At 30.1% G+C, this 5,024-nt stretch overlaps 1 long non-coding RNA gene across 15 annotated transcripts in view; it reads left to right on the top strand.

Annotated features, from left to right (window-relative positions):
* The window catches only part of LOC104724425, a 4,093-nt gene continuing 2,052 nt past the window's right edge, over positions 2,984-5,024 (top strand). For 2 of the 15 annotated variants that reach the window (XR_002033821.1, XR_002033823.1), the window contains exons 1-5: positions 2,984-3,157; positions 3,257-3,488; positions 3,801-4,083; positions 4,180-4,434; positions 4,525-4,686. This is a non-coding gene — a long non-coding RNA (uncharacterized LOC104724425). Of the gene's footprint in view, positions 3,158-3,256; positions 3,489-3,800; positions 4,084-4,179; positions 4,435-4,524; positions 4,687-4,866; positions 5,019-5,024 lie in introns of those variants that run through there. The other 13 variants (XR_002033827.1, XR_002033828.1, XR_002033822.1 and 10 more) reach the window with 13 other exon arrangements.

Genomic DNA, 5,024 nt, shown 5'->3' with positions numbered 1-5,024 from the left:
AAAAAAAAAAAAAAAAAAAATCTACAACTTACTAACAACGATACACTATATAAACATAAGAACTAGAAACTTCGTGTGTGTGCTGTGTTGATACTGTGTTGATTAGGATAAAAATAAAAATAAAGATGCTTCGTCAGGTTTCATACTCTTCATATATCGCTTAGCTTACAACTGAATGTTTGAATTTTTTCAAGATATGACGATGTTCGTATGCTACGAAAATAGCACTAGACAATTTCTATGCAGGAGAACCACGAGAAATGAAAAATAAAAACACAAATTTATTTATATAGTCAAATTATATATTATTATTTTCAAAACAAAATCTCTAGATATTCAAGTAAATGAAAGACGAAAGAGTAAGAGACAAGAAAATAAGAAAAAAAATCAATCGAAAAGATAAATGACTCAAATATTTAGAAATCATTTTGTCTCTAAACTAAAAGTCGATAACAGACTGAGGCAATCATCTTGGTTACATATGAGATTACACATTCAGAATAACTTGGACCAATTTATTCACATGAAAGAGACGACTTAGTAAGAAATGGCTTTCTTCATTCTTTTTCTAAAACTAATAAATCAATATCTAATCAATTTTATAATAATGAGCAAAACATCTTCATGTACACAACGTCGGGTGTAATTTCTGATATCATTAAATTTTGGTCTCTCCCCAGACGTAGAGGTGAACTAGGTGAATAATATTTATCCGTCTTTGCTTCTTTAAATAGATAAAATTAGGGATGAGTTCATAAGAACCAAATAAAACATTTCACCAAATACATACACTAGACTCTACATTTAAAAGAATACAACTACCTTTAAATTGGTGATCAAGAAAAACCCTAAACACGACAAATTTATATGTGGGGTAAACCATAAGTTAATATTTCCAAATTGGACAACTAAAGCATAAATTATCCTATAATTTTGATGAACACTTTGACTATTTAAAATCAATTTACGTAATTTGCTTAGCTTTTATAAAAAAAATTAGGTTAAAAATGACTAACAATGACCAATAAATATATACAAATATGTAACAACTCATAAGTCCAACGACTAAAAGAATAAAGCACACAACAACAATGAAAAACAAATAATAATAACAATTAACTGGAAAAAAAATTTGCAAAGCAGTATACCAACATATGTCTGAATGTATACATAGCACCAACACCATCAACAAATAATCACTCAAATCCCAAAAACACCAACATTTCAAAAAAGTACCGTAATATAAATAAGCTCTATACATTGTAATATGAAAAATGCTCAGTAGCAACACTCACACTAAGAAAAAAAACAACATTAACTACACAATCCCATATTCTCTAACGAGTAAATACTACCACCAAACAATACACGTTTCAGAAAAATAAACTAATCTGTCATTTACTCTAAATAAAAAACAAAATAGTAATGTAAATAACCTCGTTCAATGCACATGACTATTCCTAGTTTATATCAATCAATACAATAAAAGATGAAGGTGTTTCTCTCCATAGCTATAGCTTGAAACCTCAACTTCAACATTTAACCACAGCTTAACACATCAACTAGAATTAGATCCGTGCTAGAGCACGAGTTGAAATTTCTTCTGTTTATTTTGTAATTTTTATTTAAATAATTATATATATGATTGTTTTATTTGTTTTAAAAGTTTTTTTCTTTTGGGATGAAACACTATGCCATAAAATAAATATGACTTATGAAATAATATCTATTTTGGAATAATGTTGTTTGTTTGTTAAAAACATTAATATTTGTTTGTTAATTTAATTTGATTTGTTTAGTTTTTAAAATTATATATTGTATTTTGATTGTTAATTATATGACTTAACCCACAATATATCACATATTAATTTTAAGACCAAATATGTAACATATGTTTGTCAAAATCATCTTGACCGAAAAAGCCTCTACCAAACAACATTATTCCAAACTTTAATTTAATCTGAGAAATCATAATTTTTGAAATTTCAACTCGTGCTTTTGCAAGAAATCATATTTCTTGAAATTTTTTCATTCTATAGTGGCATATTATTGACCCGTGCTATAACAAATCAAATTAGAGTGTGTATAATTTAAATTTTTTGTTCTATCATATATTTATGATATTCTTAAAAATATCAAATTAAACTATTTTAAATACTTCAAATTAAATTATTTAAAAAGTTTATTATAGTATATAAAATTATACAATTCAACAAAAGAAATATATGAAATTGAATTTAAATATTCAAATTTTTACTCGTTATTCAGTCCAAATTTTAGTTGAATAGAAATTTTTTAAAAGACTAATATTATTAAAGCTTGAATATTTTATAGATTGAACAATATATATTGGTGTTAATATTATGACTTTGAAGTATGACTTTATAGTATGATTTCAATGCCTGAATAATCAAAGTTCATGCCCATTCGTATTCAGAATCATTTTGGTCATTTTTTTATAGTATGACTTTGAATCTTTGCCTAGTTTTCTTAGACAATGTGATTGAGACATTTTATATAATTTTTTTATTCATCAGTCGAAAAATATATGTCTGTTTTAAAAAGTTTAAATTACATCATATGCAGAAAAAATAATCTATTTCATTAATTAAATATATTATATAATAATTTAAATATAAAATCAAATAAAAGTGAAAGAAGAATCACATATGTTTGTTTTAATTAGGTTGAAAGATTTTCGTTACCTATAATTGATTTTGTATGTTAATATAATTAACTAAATGCATATTATCTCTAATTACCAAAAATCAAACTAAACTTGTATATTATATGATACATCTAAATCATGAATGTCATGAGTTTATAACTAAAAAATTATATATATGTATATATATCTATTATATAGTCTATAAAAATAAGTCATATACTTCTGAAATATTAAATAGGGGACTAAAATCAGTACTTAATTAAAACATTTCAATTAATACACCTAAGATTTATTTTCTTTTCCCCTGTCATTTTTTATTTTACTCTCTCTAACTTTAGGAATCATGATCGTCTCGTTGCAACAAAAAAAAACAGGGGTTGCAAAACACGAGATCCGATTGGCCGAAATTTTAGACAAAGTTTTTTTTCTTTCTCTGGTGCTCGAGAGACGGTGATGACGAAAACGAAGACATGCTCTTTGCTTCTGCTGGTACAATTCTTCTTGTTTTCGTTGGTAGATCTTGATGAATTAGTGTTGTTTATATCTGATTAATATTAGGGTTATATGAATTGGGAATTATAAAATTAGGGTCCTTTGTTGTTTGGATTTTAATCGGAAGAATGGGTTTGACGGTGGTTGGAGTAGGCGCCGTGGTGTTGCTATTGAAGGGAGACGTCAAGCAAACTGCCACCGTCGTAAGGCGTAACGTCAAGCACATCCGTCACTAGCTCGAAGAAGAATCCTCTGCCGCCTCCAAGTCGTAATTCTGCTCTCTCTCTCTTGATTCCTCTGCCGCCTCTGCTCTCTCTCCTTTGCGAAGGTGTGTTATGTTTGTTAGTTTGGTGGGGTTTGTGGTTTTGTAAACCGGTTCACTCTCTCATTTTCGATTTTTTGCCGTGAGCTTAGTTGTGTTGGAAAGCTTATGGTATGAATATAATATCAGTTGTTGAAATTCTAGGATCATCTGAGATTTTGTAACTTGAGTAAAACATTAAAAGATTGATTATGATGGCTGTGGGTTGGGTGGGCATAGTTGTGTGATTGAGCAATGTTGGTATTAGTGATAGATCTGTAGCGACACAAGGCAATTTCTCTCTGTGTGTGTGACTGATGAGTTTGATGCGGATATCAGGGCAGCTGAGGCCATAAAAGATAAAACCAAAGGAAATAGAGACAAAGGTTCCGAAGAAGGACATTCCAAAAGAGAAGGATTAAGTGTACCACTATATATAATGGTTCTTTGGATTGAAGTGGTAGATTTGAAGAATTTTTTTGAAAGAATTTGACTTAAGTATTATCTTAATTGAATCTAATATGTTTCTGATTTGGTATTTTGTTTGCATCGACGAGGAGAGTTCCAGGTATGTTGCAGTACAACAGTTGGCTCTTGTTTTAAATTCCCTGCTGGTGCAGAGGTCAAAAAGAACTCTTTGATGCAATTGTCTCTATTTCCTTTAAATGACAGAGAGAGAGATACGATCTTAATTATGCATTTTGTTTTGATGTTGCAGGACAACAGTTGGCTCGTGCGTTCATTCTGTGTGCTTGCTTCTGGTGCAGAGGTAAAAAGAGCTTTGTCATACTCTCTTTTTTTTGTTTGTAAATGACAGAGAGAGAAAGAAACTTTAGTGGATTTCATGGCTTGTATGTTTCAGTTAACAATGGGTTGTAGGTTTCTGTTATGTGTCTTTGCGTGTACTTCAGGCAGAAAGTGCTGTTTCGGCGATTTATTGTAGTGGTATTGTCTTGGGAGGGCTTCCAATAAGGTGAGCTTACAAGAAACAAAATAAGGTTAGTTAATAATACTAACTTATCACTGTGAGATTAATATTTGCTTTGTCTATGTGTGTGAAAAGGTAAGCCCGTCAAAGACGCCAGTAAGGCCACACCGCTCTGATGTAAACTAAAGCTTATCACTATGTGTATAGTGTTTGTTACTGTATTATCTGGAGTAGGACCTTCACATTGACAGGAATGACTTCTATGGTGGAGAGTCTACTTCACTTTTCGACAATCAGGTTCTACTCTATGAATTTTTTTGAAGATATATGGTCGTTTAAGGGGTTTCCTTATTAGTTTAAGATAAATTGTTTGGAACTTGAAAGTGAATAGTAGAGTAGTGATAAAATAACTTTAGGAGAAAAGGAAAAATAACTTTCTATCCATCTGGTTTACAAGCTACGGTCTTCTCTCCACAGATAACTTTGATATTTTAGCAGCAATAATGGTAGGGAGAGAGGTACACATAAGAAGACAAATCGTTTCTGTTTGATTTACTTAAATACCCACACAAGTCGAGAAGCTTTTTTCTTTCTTTCTTTGTGTTCGAGAAGCAGAGAGGGTTCCAGAAGCTATA

The sequence above is a fragment of the Camelina sativa genome, chromosome 11, assembly GCF_000633955.1.
Source record: "Camelina sativa cultivar DH55 chromosome 11, Cs, whole genome shotgun sequence".
Classification (NCBI taxonomy): domain Eukaryota; kingdom Viridiplantae; phylum Streptophyta; class Magnoliopsida; order Brassicales; family Brassicaceae; genus Camelina; species Camelina sativa.
This window is presented reverse-complemented; position numbering and strand designations above follow the sequence as displayed.